This window comes from Mesoplodon bidens (assembly GCF_964165515.1).
Source record: "Mesoplodon bidens genome assembly, chromosome: 3".
Lineage (NCBI taxonomy): Eukaryota > Metazoa > Chordata > Mammalia > Artiodactyla > Ziphiidae > Mesoplodon > Mesoplodon bidens.
Genome location: NC_138178.1, coordinates 106768669 through 106782715, shown reverse-complemented (window position 1 = coordinate 106782715; position 14047 = coordinate 106768669). Strand labels below are relative to the sequence as shown.

At 40.5% G+C, this 14047-nt stretch overlaps 2 long non-coding RNA genes across 2 annotated transcripts in view; both read left to right on the top strand.

Moving 5' to 3' along the window:
* The window catches only part of LOC308614324, a 36398-nt gene extending 25924 nt beyond the window's left edge, over positions 1-10474 (top strand). Inside the window, exons 2-4 of the long non-coding RNA XR_014015378.1 lie at positions 2405-2448; positions 7634-7808; positions 10422-10474. This is a non-coding gene — a long non-coding RNA (uncharacterized lncRNA). The remainder of the gene's footprint in view (positions 1-2404; positions 2449-7633; positions 7809-10421) is intronic.
* Positions 10475-12407: 1933 nt separating this feature from the next.
* The window catches only part of LOC308614322, a 53329-nt gene continuing 51689 nt past the window's right edge, over positions 12408-14047 (top strand). Inside the window, exon 1 of the long non-coding RNA XR_014015376.1 lies at positions 12408-12919. This is a non-coding gene — a long non-coding RNA (uncharacterized lncRNA). The remainder of the gene's footprint in view (positions 12920-14047) is intronic.

Below are 14047 nucleotides of genomic sequence, written 5' to 3'. Positions count from 1 at the left end.
AGAATAGAGGCCTTCCCTATGCTTTCCGGCTTGTATAGGGAATCTTGCACCTGAATAACAAAGGGCATAAAGTCACATAATTTTTGATTTTTTAAACATGAAGGATATGTGGCATTTCTTGCACCGCAGTGTCTTGAGCAAAATCTAACCAGTTCATCTTGAATGGGCACAGAGGCCGGTCTCACCTCATCCTGCTAGTTCATGCTGGTGCTAGCATGCCTGGCAGTTTGGCTTGAAAATGGCATTAAGGACTTGACATGGTGCTGATGGGGAGTGAGCAATGGCAAGTGCCTGGGACTGGCACAAGGAGCAAAGGGTTAATGTTTTAATACCAGCCGTGACTTAGTTGATAGGATACTGCAGATGAGTACTGCATGTGCATGTGCATGTGTGTGTGTGTGTATGTGTGTGTATTTAAGAAACATACATTGTGTTATGTGCACAATGGCCAGTGAATTCGATGCCTCCATTATTGATGTTATTGGCTGTGTCAGCACTTCTTCCATTCCTTTCTGTCTTGAGGTGAGTGGAAGTTTCTTCTGTGCCATTGCTTTACTTTGATAAAGGAAAGGTCTTATTGAAATAAAGGTCTTATTTTCAATAAGACCTCTTCTCTCTGCTTTTGACTGCTCCATTCTATATAATCAGTTTTCCTCCTTTGCTCAGCACTCTCTATGGTCACATCATATTACAAATTGTTATAGAATGAACGTTGTTGCCTTCTATTTTATTCCCTACCTATTTCCTAGAGAACTCAGGAGAAATAAAAGGAATTGGCCCAGGTTAAGATGACAAAAATCATTATCCTTTGTTTAAAAGAAGCAAAGCTTACATTAATAGACTAATTCAAATTTATTTAATTTTCCACAGAATTAAAAAAAAGCTTACAGAAAAATACATGAAATAGAGAGAATATGAAAATTCTCAACAAGATAAGAGGTTAGAAACCACCGTTTATTGACTGTGTATAGGGTACCTTCTAGAAATTCAATAATTGAGTGGAAAAATTGATATTACTTATCCCATTTTACAGGGAAAGAAACCAAGCTTCAGGGATGTTAGTAAATGCCAACGACATATTGCTAGGGAGTGGTAGAGGCTGGATGTGTATTTAGATTCCAAATAAACTTTCTACTCTGCTATGCTCGTTTCCAACTGTCTTTAAATTCAGAATGTTCTTAAAATTTTAGCACTGTACATTCTAAACTAAAAGCTCTATATTTCATTTCTAGGTAAGATCATCTTTTCCCTTTGCCAGAAATAATGCCTTTGATTGCTCTAGTGCTTGGTTTGTATGAATTGCTTTCCTTGTTTTCTCAATGCCATGCAGTGATTTAAAGTTCCTTGCTGTTCAAAACAGAGATGAGTTACTTCATTTTTGAAATTCCTACAATGAGTGAGTCTCAAAAGCAAAAATCTGTTAGGGGCTCAGGCTGTGAATCTGAATCACATCTGCTCTACTTACTGCATAATGGTGGCCACATTACTTAATGATGCTGTGCCTCAGTATCTTTATCTGTAAAGTGGGGGTAATAATATTATTAATATAAGGATTAAACTAGTTAATATGTGTTAATACTATTAAAATGCTTTAGACTGAGCTTGACACATAAAAATCACCAATAAAATATTTATATCTACCCAGACACAGCAATCATAAAGAGGCAATCATTTTCATTTTCTAGAGCACAGGATATTAAAGTTTCATAAGAGTCCTTTCTTTCAATGTCTTCCTATTAACTAGCTCCTAAAATCAGGGCTTCTGAGGCATGGACTGGTGGGTTACACAAGCTGGGAATGATGCATTTTCACTGAAGAGCAAGACATCTGAAAATAGGGCTATCTGCCTCTTTTATTTTAAAATCCATGCATTTATAATGAAAAAACAGAATTAATTAATAATCATTGGAGGATCCTACTATACCCACTCAATATTTTGAAAATTGGTCAATATGGCAACAGGTTAAACGTGTATCTTGCATTGCCTATGTGAACTATCCTACTAGGTAACCAAAGAGTAGAAGGAATATTTCTTTTCACAGAAGAATGAATGGATCTAGGCACTGGTCATCAACATCTCCTAAAATCAAAGAGACATAGAGAGATAGACATGTGCTTCCATTTGGATGAACATACCATCTATAAAGCAGTCTTATCAAAAACTATAATTTACAAGAAGTAGAGATGGCAAAAACATGTAAATCTACACAGAAGGGATACACTCAGCAAAATCTAGAATGAGAAAAACCCTATAGGATAAATCCTTATTTCTTCAATAAATAAAGAAATCCAAATACTGGATATTTGATAATACTATGGAATTGTCAATTTTCTTAGGTGCAGTAATGATAAATGAGTGTGCTTAACAACGAAAACAAAAACAGTCTTCATCCTTTCTTTACAGATAAAAGGATCTGACTTCCAAGATTTCCTCCACAATAATGTGGGGTAAGTGTGTATGAGAATGGGACATGACTGTTGTGAGAACTGAATGATGGACTTGTAGAGTAGCCAGGGTTTCATTATACGTATGGTCTTTATTTTGTGTACATTTGAAGTCCTCCATAACTTAAAAAAAAGAAAAAGAGGTTTTTAAAGTGGTCTTTTAAAACTTTAGGTTCAGACCAGACAGCACATAACTTAAAAGATATGAAAGTATTCACTTGAGTATTATAGTCAGTTTGGGTGTGGTTGCAAACTCTAAATTGACTTGAAAATTAGGTAATAATAAGTTTCAAACCAGAGGACATGGAGTCCATGGTCACCTTCTTTAGGTTCTGAAGTTGTTGAAATAACCACAGGAAATGGCACTCCTCATTTCCTATCAACACTGCAGACCAGTAGGTATGACGGATATCGGTAGGTTATTTAGAAACCTCAGCAAGGTGAGGCCATTATTGTAGAAAGACAATCCCCAAACTATATCTAAGACATATTTTTTTCTTAATGAATTAAAAAACTTTAACTTGAAGATTTAGAAGTAATTGAAGAAATATTTAAGAAAACCAACTGCACTGTATTGATGTTTTTGTATTTAGAAATCCGAGTCTATTTCAACCTCAAGTATGACATCATTTAAGAGAATTGGACCTATGAGAATAATAGGTCAGTTTATAATTCCAACTGAGCATGTTAATTGCATAACAGATTCATACTTGTCATTTTTTGTTCTCATCTTACCGAATCTACTCAGTTTGGACATTTAAGAAACCTTGAGGTTCACCATGGTACGAGTTTAATTTATAAGGGTTACCATACTAAAATGCCTAGGAAAGATTGTCAATCAGATGGTTGAGAGACTTAAATAGGAAATATTCAATTGATAAATCCAGTTTAAAACGTTTGAAATATTTTTTAAAGTTTTGTAAACGGGACCAAATATTAATCAAAGTCTCCCTTATAAAATTGTTGCTAAATTTGCTACACTTAAGAATCGAGTAAGATTTATAGCTGGAAATCAAAAGCCTAAGAAAAACTATATTTTTAAATTTATAACTTTAATCTGTCATGTATTAATTTTGAAAACAAAGTAACCTTTCATTAGTGGTTACATTGTTTAAGAAGTTAAAGTGGGTTTTTCTGTGCACCTAATTCCCACCCTCCTATCCCCAGGACTTAAAAAAAACAAAAACAAACCTCAGATTTTTAAAAAATGAATTGTTCATTACACTTCTGAAAAAAAGTTTAATACAATGAACAGAAGTGAATTTTGGGAGCCCTGATAGGAGCGACACACTCCTGAAATGTCACTTTCCGAGGCTGTCAGACGAGGCAAAGGCAGGGGCGGGGGGGCGGGGAGGGCCTGCATTAACATATTTCCTAGACGCTCCATCTTCTTGGTCCGGCGTAATGGATGCCTCCCAGCTCCCTGCGGACACGAGAGCCCATCAGGCCAGAAGCAGATTAAAGCTTACACACTTCAAATTGGCGGCTTGCCGCAGCTTGCCAGAAGGCTAGAGTTCAGCGCAGCTTTAACAGAGAAGTCTCTAAGCCTCCTTCTCCCCATCTCCCTTTCGTCTTGCTGTAAAAGGAAATCGCACCCTCTGCAAACCTCGGGCCGCCCCCTGTCCGTCCGATTGTCCCGGGGCGGCGGCGGCGGCGCGGGGTCGCGGGTCCCGGGCTCCGGGAAGGGCCGAACGTGGGGCGGGAGTCGGGGGTGGAGGGTTCCGCGCCTGGGCGAGCAGCCCTCCTCCCCACCCAAGACGATTGCACTGCGCACAGTGAACTGTCAGCCACGGCTGATTTATAAGACCGATTTACCTTCTGGAGAGTGTAATTATGCTCATAGTTAAGAATTAATCAGGTGAGAGAATTATGGAATAGTCATTCTCCGGACTTTGAAGGACAAACTAAGTGGAGACCCACCAGTGCGGCTGCAGAGCCTGCCCGGCGGGAGTCCTTTGCCTCCGTTTCTGGGCTAGCTGTCTTCTTTGTAAAAACACAAAACGAAAAATCTAGCTTGAGTTTCTTCAGAAACATGATTCCAAGTCACCCAGCTGAAAAGGCGGAGAGAAGATTTTGTGAAAAGAAGAATTCGCAGAGATTGGATTATCTCTGAATAAGGCTGTTTCGTATTAGAATTATCAGCTTAATTATTTTAGCTTACTCTGGAACAGGCAGAATTTCAGAAATATTTTCTTTCTTGTTTTTACTAATATGTATTCCCTTCACCTCAGTTATGTGGCTTGGAGGCTTTCACATTCAGGGTTGTGTTCCTTTTAAATGAGGAGGGATTTTTCTTTGTTTTGTTTTCTCCTTTTCTTTGTGAGCAGGGGGTTTTCAGTTAATTTAGCTTGTTTCTCAAAGTGTCTCTCGTGCCTCTCCACACATCCCTTTCAAAATTGGCATTTCTTTGGGGACATGGTAGACTACTTCGGCTTATCTCTGAGGAGAATCTCTTAAGAGTCCCATGACCGTTACCTTGCAGTCCAATCACATATCCCCTTACTATTCAATTTTGCAGAAAAGAGGCTGCGGTTGAAGCAAAGATGGTACAGATTGAATGAGATTACTACAGTATCTGAAAACATCCTACCATTTCTATCGTGAGATAGCCATAATTCTAACACCATGCTTCATAACTGGAAGAGAGGCCTGTGCAGTTCATAACCCCAATGGCCTATTTTTTTAGCCATTCAAGTACATACATGTGGCTGAGAATAAGGTTTGAAACAGTCTTTGTATGCCATCTTCTGTCACCCCCTTGGTCCTCCATCCTATTTCACTTACTGGTTGGAAGCCCCCATTCTCTGATCTGGAAATTGCCCTCTACCTCAGGGCTATGGGGATTCTCCTTTGTACCAGCCATTTCTTCTGTTTCCTCATGGCCTGGGGGTCTTTGTTCATTTTTTCTTGGGCTAGTTGTTGGTCCTTAAGCTCCTGCTAGCTACAGCAGAAGTTAGATCCTGAGAGTAGAGGAGGAGGGGAAATGAGACAAACCCTGGTGGTGCCCCTTAGGATGTGGCATTTAGATATTCAGACTTTTCAAGAACCAAATTAACAAACCTGTCAGTTTCTCATCTGCTTTATTATGTTAAAGGTGAATTTTTAGGAGGAGAAACTCCAACCTATAGATGAGGATGAAAAACAGATCTACAGGTAGTGAAATTTACATAAAGGTACTCCATTGGGGCCACACTCGTCTTTTTTTTCTCAGAAGGAAAGGTAGAAAACCCATTACTTCTGCCTGCTTTTTATTCAACTGTGGAGCTCAGCTGTCTTCTCTGCATCTTGGCAAGTGCCAAACTTCCCCCACTCTTCATCCAACCACAAGTCCTACAGAGATCTCAGGGCTAGAGGGAGGTGAAAAGAAGATGTTTTTCACAGAGAGGCTAGATACCAAAAATATGTCAGTAATTCTTATTTAAGCAGAACTATGAACAATTACTTCTGTCTCATCACTCTTGCCCATCCAGATTACTTATTCCAACAATCAGTCTGTAACTGATTTTTTCATTTTATGACTGTTGCTCTTTTCTATGCATTCTTAATTGGCCTGGTGGGAGAGTGGGAACAGCCCTTGACTGGAAGCCAGGAGACAGGTTCCAGTTTTGGCACTGCTCCCCCAACAGCTGGCTGGCTTCAGGCATGTCGTTTACCTTTTGGACCTTGATTTCTGTGGATATGTAGTGAAGGAACTGGACTGGATCCGTCTTTCCATAAAATGTGATACTAATGAGAAAGCAGGCTTGGAAAACACTGCATAGTCTCATTCTCTCTTCTTAGCAACCCACTATGCACATGGACATCCAGTTAAAGAGAAATCTTTTACATTTGGTTTAACCAAGAGTTTCCTCATCTGATGTGACCAGAGAATACTCTAACTTGTTTTCTTTTTTCCTTCCTTCCTTGTTTCTTTCTTTCTTTCTTTCTTTTCTTTTTTTTCCTGTACGCGGGCCTCTCACTGTTGTGGCCTCTCCCGTTGCAGAGCACAGGCTCCGGACGTGCAGGTTCAGCGGCCATGGCTCACGGGCCCAGCCGCTACGGGGCATGTGGGATCTTCCCGGACCGAGTCACAAACCCGTGTCCCCTGCATCGGCAGGTGGACTCTCAACCACTGCGTCACCAGGGAAGCCCTCTTTCTTTTTATATATGGTTTGTTAACATTATGCAGAACCAGCATTCTAAGGAACTCATTGTGGGAAATGCAGGACTAAATGAACCTTCTGTAGGTTGCTTTGTTTGTTTTTCCTTTATGTATGGAAACTAGACCTACTCAAATGTTACAATACAGGAACCAATATATATTGTTTTAATTATTATATAATTATACTGCTTACAAGATTCCTCAGCACTAATGAACAATGGACTAAAACAAACAACATAAAATGTGTTTTTAGGGCTTCCCTGGTGGTGCAGTGGTTGGGGGTCCGCCTGCCGATGCGGGGGACACGGGTTCGGGCCCTGGTCTGGGAGGATCCCACATGCCGCGGACCGGCTGGACCTGTGCGCCACAACTACTGAGCCTGCGTGCCACGGCTACTGAAGCCTGTGTGCCTAGAGCCCGTGCTCTGCAGCGGGGGAGGCCACCACAGTGAGAAGCCTATGCACCGCAGCGAAGAGTGGCCCCCGCTCTCGGCAACTAGAGAGAAGCCCGCGCGCAGCAGCGGAGACCCAACACAGGCAAAAATAAAATTAATTAATTAGTTTATTAAAAAAAAAAAATGTTTTTAGCCCAAGAGAGTATCATCATATTTGTTTAGCATTCTTGGGAAGTGAGGTGATACGTAGTTTAAAAAGTCTATTTACCACTAAATTCCAATAATATTGTATTTCTGCTATTCATTTGTTCACTCATTCAAAGTAACACAGAAGTTCTTAACGTTCTGTTATGCCTGAGCCCCACTGACTGTCTGAGGAATCTTTCTCAAAGCAGTGTTTTTTAATGAATCAACCAAAAAATAAATGATTGCAAAAGATGCTTATTAAAATACATTTATCAAAATATTTTTAAAATTTTGTGACATATATGTGCTTCTCTATTAATGCATCAAATGACAAGATCTAGCAGCAGACCTAATAATGGCAGTAATTTAAAAATAATGATGGCATACATTTCTGTAACAATTGTAATGGGACAAAAGCAATAGATATATAAAGAAAAAAATTTATAATAGCATGGTATCTTTTGCAGATTATGCTTTCCAAAGATAGCCACAACAATGTGAGTGAAGATGCCTTCAGAGGATGCCAGCTCCCAGCCATGGAGTCATCCCCAGCCTTGGAATCTTCCTGAGATCACACATATCATGAAGCAAAGAAATGCCACCTTCATTATCTTCTGTCCAAATTCCTGACCCACTGAATAAGTGAGCATAATAAAATGGTTGCTTTATGTCCCTAACTTTTAGTGTTTGTTATGTAGCAATAATAACCATAAAAGTACCATCATAAGGTAAGTGTGAGTCCTAAGAAAAGTGCTCCTACCTGCAATTTTGGTGCCAAGATTGAAGGACAGAGAGTGAGGACAACAGGTAGCTTTCTGGTTTGAGCAACTTGGTGGGTGGGTTACAGTTCAATGAGGTGAGGAGTAGAGGACTAAATAGACTCTTGAGGTAAAGAAGGCTGGAGATTATGAGCTTCATTGGGACACATTTTGAGTTTTTCATGCTTGTGACCATTCGAATGATTGAAATGTCAGTCAGAATCTCAGAAGGAAATCTTGGGTTAGGGATAAGGCTTGGGGACATCAGCATGTACAGGGTGGTGAAAGTCACCAGCGTGGAGGACTTCACGTATCATATAGAGATAGAAGGAAAAAACACTGGTGAGAGTAAAACTTGGAGAACCAAAAAGTAATGTGTAGAGGAAACATGGGGAAGGAAAATGTGGTCAGGGTAGAGATGAGACAGCTAAGAGACAGGGATGGCGTGGAAATCTTTGCTAGTTTTCAAGCTATACATGCCTTCATCTTCACAGAGATTCAGATTCACTTTTTTTTTTTTTTGTCTAGTGAGTCCCCCAGTTAAGAATAACTTAGTGTGGGACTACCCTGGTGGTGCAGTGGTTAAGAATCTGCCCGCCACTGCAGGGGACACAGGTTCGATCCCTGGTCCAGGAAGATCCCACATGCCACAGAGCAACGAAGCTCGTACACTACAACTACTGAGCCTGCACTCTAGAGCCCACGAGCTACAATTACTGAGCCCGTGTGCCACAACTACTGAAGCCCGTGCACCTAGAACCCGTGCTCTGCAACAAGAGAAGCCACAGCCATGAGAAGCCCACACACCGCAAGGAAGAGTAGCCCCTACTCGCTGAAACTAGAGAAAGCCCATGTGCAAGGAAGACCCAACGCAGCCAAAAAAAAAAAAAGAATAACTTAGTGTTAATGAGTAGCTTTTATGCATGCAAGTGATTTATGGGCAGAAAAGAAAGATTGAGAATTGCAGCCATAGGTTAAAATAGGTAAGACATGAAAACTCTGTTAGCTCTGGCAATTAAAATAGTTATAAATAATCAACAATTCCTTCCCTTCTAAGACTACTCAGAATGGAGTTTAACATTTTCAAGTTGACCCAAGGGCCACTTTTATGAATGTAAGAGAGTCAACCTTAGAATAAATGATGCCTTCAGAGGCAGTCGTTATAGGGATGATGTAGTTTTCAAGGAACTCCCGTTGTTCTATGGCTGACTACTTAGTGGTTTTCTGCCGCTCTCTCTCAGGGGTTATTGTGGTTTGTTGTCTCCCCACGCTATGATTTTTTTCCTCTGTGGTTTTACTCTCGCCTCTCTTCAGGCACTCCTTTCAGCTATCTGTGGGTCTACTTCCACTGGGTCCATGACTCCCTCTTCCCCATCTGAGCTGTTGTCTGCCTCAGTGCTTTCTCTCTCTTCCCTGTAACTAGTGTATTAGTTTCCTATGGCTGCTGAAACAAATTACAGCAAACTTAATGGCTTAAAGTAATTATTATCTTACACTTCGAGAGGTGAGAAGTTTGAAATGGGTCTCCTGAGCTAAAAACAAGGTGTTCATAGGACTGCATGCTTTTATGGATGCTAGGGGAGAATTTGTTCCTTATTCATTCCAGCTTCTAGAAACCACCCCACATTCCTAGGCTTCTTGTCCTCTGTGTGCATCTTCAAAGCCAGCAACATTGCGTGGAGTCCTCTTCATGTTACTGCCTCTCTGGTTCTCCCCTTTCTGCCTCCCTCTGTCACTTATGCTTTGTAGTTACATTGGGTCCACAAGGATAATCCAGGACAGTCTCCGCATCCCGAGGTTAGTTGATTAGCAAACTTAAATCTATCTGCAATCTTAATTCCCCTTTGCCTAGAAACATAGCATATTCACAGGTTACGAGGATCAAGATGCAGATGTCTTCAGGGGGTCATTATTCTGACTACCCTACCTAGGAAAATACTAAAATATTCCAAGAAAAATAAGACTACCAAATAATGTGTGTAAAATTAGCCCAACGCATCTGTATCTCAGAAGAATATAATTTTGTGGTAGCTGTTTTGGCAGCTGTTTTTACTAGTTTGGGTGGCTTCTTCTCTTCAAACTTAAAGACTCTTCTGGACGGTTAAATTTGCTGAAATCTGACCATAAGATCAGAGAGGTAGAGGTTGCTCTATATCAGTTTTTATACTGGAGCGATTTCTGAGGAATGTATTATATGTTCAGATAGTAAAAGGATTATTTCAAATATTCAAACAATGAATAACAAATTACTGGTAGATGTCAGTGTTCTTAAGTCTCTCTATGATGTCTAGTTTGTGGCATTTTGAAGTTATAAGTACCAGGGTCAGTAAGGATCTTCAGGTGGTCTCTAAATTAGTATCCACTTTCTCAGAGAAGCAGGCATCAAGAAGGATTTTGTTTTTGCTAGATTCTACTCCAGGGTTGAGGTGGGAGCAGAAGAAGTTTATACATCTATTGAATTGAACTGCATTGTAATCAGCTGTTCAGTGTTTTGTAGTGTACTTGAAGCCAGAAGTTGTGACTTGTTCAACTCGATTTCCCAATCTTGAGGTGAGTCCTAAGTAAGTTTCTGATCTGAAAGTGTAGTAGGTATAATAGTCTTTAACAAGGGGCATTGGTTGGGAAGATCATAGGGTATACCAGGGTAGGCTTGAAGGGACAGCTCTATGATAAACCAATTTGACCTTAGTGAACAAGCCTGGGATCTTGCAACACATGGATTCAGACCTAGGCAGCTGCAGGACTAGGTCTCAGCTGGATCTCACCTTGAGCCACCTAAGTGGCCCTGATAAATGCTATGGGTATATGTGAATTAAATGTGGCTAAATGACATCAATTTAAATATAGATGGTGTAGCATTGTGTAAAGTGCTAGTTTTGAATCAGATAGAGCAGGGTTTGAGGCACTTATTAGACTGTGCCATTTCATTGTCTCTGTGCCGCAAGGCTTTCCTCAGGCTTGGGAGACCTGCTACATTTGATCTGCACCCCAAGGAGTCTGAAGCCTCACCATGTCTGCTTTTCCTTCTTTTTCCTTCTCCTACGAGGAAAAAGTTTCATTATAAAGGCCTCCTTTCTGCCACTTACTCTTCCAGATTTGCTCCCTCTTTTTCATTCCAACACACATGCGCATGCACACACACATGCACACACACACACATACACAAACGAGCGTTTATAATTTGATAGAGTATTACTCCAGCAGCAAGGATATTTCTAAGTATAGGAATCATAGAATATCAATTCCAGAAGGGTCTCCCCTGGGTACACCTACACCTACCCTTTGCAGAATCCCACCCACTCACCTCATTGCAGTGTCCTGGAGTCACAAGCCAAACTTGACAGTCTTTAGAGATCATTAGTTTTATGATGTGATAAATTATTTTAAATACTGTAAGTTTGAGACGGCATCAGATATAATCAGGAGTAGGAATAAATATCCCACTCATTTTTGAGAAAATAAAAACTTGACAGAGGTTTGGCAGCCTTCAGAAGTCTTTAACTTCCTCTTTATTTTAGACATCTTCTTCCTGTTTATTTTAGAGAGAAAGTTTGGGAAAGCTTTAGAGCGTGGATCTAAATTTCTCATTTACTGTGGAGGAAACTAAAGTGTAACCTAGGTTTAAAGCTCGGGTCTGCCGGCCCAGGCTCTCCCCTCTGAAGCATGCTGCCGAGTCCCAGAGACAGAAAGGTTGCTTCACTTTCCTTCTCAAGGTCCCCATTGTGTTCTGGGGAGAGTGACCTACCTGACCCCTATCATGATTAATGTGGTTTCTGAAGCATGAGATCTGATTATGACCCCATGTTGTTATATTTAATTACAAATCTCATTACGGCCCTAGCCATAACACCATGTAGCCATCATTGCACTCACCTTTGCTGATCTGACTGCCTGAAGGTCCATCTTTATGATTTACTCTAAATTGTTTTAGAATCATAGACTTCTAGAGCTGGAAGGGAAGTTTGAGATCACAAAGTTCAATCCCCTCATTTTACGGATAAAATTACAGTGGCCCCAAAGAGAATAAGTCATCTTCCAAAGGTCACATAGTAGATGTGGGATTGGAACGTGGGACATCTGATCCCCAAGCCAGCAGTGGTTCTCTCTATACCACACTGTCCTGCTGGGTACCACAGTTTATAACACCATCTCCTTATGCCCCTTATTTTGTATTATGTGACGGCTTCACAACTTGCACAGGTTATATGGTAATATTTTTCCCAATACAAAGTCACAAATTAAGTCAGAACTGAGGAGTATTTTGAGTTTTGAGGCAGAGGATGCTTGGTCAGATTATTCAGCCTGTTCACCCTCAGTTTTAGTTTCATAATACATATGCAGACTAACCTACTCTATGAAGAAAGATATGTTTAAAGTGGTAGCTAAGTAAACATAAGTATTGTCAAATAAATACAAATCCAGACTTGGATAGGAGAGACTTTATTTGAAAAGACTATTGCAACAGGAAATGTTCAGACTATAAGGTCTGTAAGCATCTCAAAGTTCAGGTAGAAAATGGCTTTTCTTTTACAGAAAGGAGTAAACAAGGCTAGAAAAAAAGTGGGCCAGGGGCCCGGGAGGAGTGTATGGTGTGCTTGGACAGTTCCTCAGGGAATGTTTGTCTTTGTGGTCAGCTGATTTTCAGGAGGAGTCCTTAAGGAGATGCTGGCTCAGGCTGAGGTTCAGGGTCTTGTCCAGCTGGAAGATGCCTGGAAGTTTGGATAAGTTAGCAAGTGTTTTGTCCAGACTGGTCTGTGGCAAAAACAGTTCAGATATTCACTTATAAGACAAAGAATGAGAATTTGGACAGTCTGTGTCTAACTTTGTCATAGCTAAACAAGGAGGCCACCTGTGAGAATCTTCTCTAAGTCATATGGGGAAAGATTTTTTTAATTTTTATTTATTTATTTATTTTTTACAGTAAGCCATTTCCTGGAACACAAGGAGAGAGGCGACTTCTTGACCATAACTCTTTTCCAGGAGCACAAGGCTCAGGTAAAGTTCAGCATTAATGGTGCTTAGTGATTTCAGTAAAGCTTTCTCATATCACATGCCTGGCTTTCTGACTTCCTCCTTCCTTTTGGACAGGGAAAGGTGGTAGCGAGTCTTGTGTTATATCAGAGAAAGTTAATTTACTAATCCGCACTTGACAGATCCTTCTTTGCCTTCTTAAAATGAGCCTAAACACCCACTTATGATATGGAGTCTACATTAAAGGCATAAAGCATCATCACTCCTTCTTTCTTCTCTTTATAAGCACTGAGTAATGCTTAGACTTGAATGGAGTAGGCAGGCTCTTTAGGGCTCAAAATTTTGGCTCCGTGAAGTACAGCGTGCAACTTGCATTGGCTTAGAAGCAGCCCAGGTACGAATACTAATTCCTAAGATCATGTGAACCCTCTTGCAAGTGCTCTGCATTGAACCCTATTGAATGTGAGGCTGCAGAGTTCTGTGCAGTGAGTTCCAGGGATAGGAGGGTGGATGGCAGGAGTCATTCCAATTCCCTAAAATTTTCTTGCCAGCCAAGAAGGGAGGCTTAACGCTTTCCACTGTTTCTAAACCTGCTCCTGAGAATTACATGGAGAACTTGCCAGCTATGTGAAATACTTGACCGTTTTGCTATGATGCTAAACATCTACAAAGAGGCAAGTGACTGCTGGAGGTCAGAATATAAGACAGTTTGTTCCATCTTTGATCAAGTCAGTCTTTGCAGTTTCTAAACCTCAAGATGGATAAGTAGTGTGTAAACTTAGTGACTCCATTGAGGTGGTGAGCAAAGTTCAACAGTAGCTGACTTTTTGCTCCCATATTCATTGTGGAGAAAAAACAGGTTTTTTTACTTTTCTTCTTCTTTTTTTTTTTTTTTTACTGTTACATAGTCTTACTGAGATTTTATTTTAAAAAACTAAATAAATCACTGCAGCCAGAGATAACCCAGAGACACAGATAATGAAAGTCAAACTTGTTCTGACACAGCATCTTTTGCTTAGGGATCCCATATCACCTTTCTAAATTCCTGGACAGTACAGAGGCACATGCTGAGCATTTTGGCAGGACCTTTCTCACCTGAAGGGTAAGTAGGTCACTGGCTATTACAGGGCTGGTTTGAAGGCCCTTGAAATT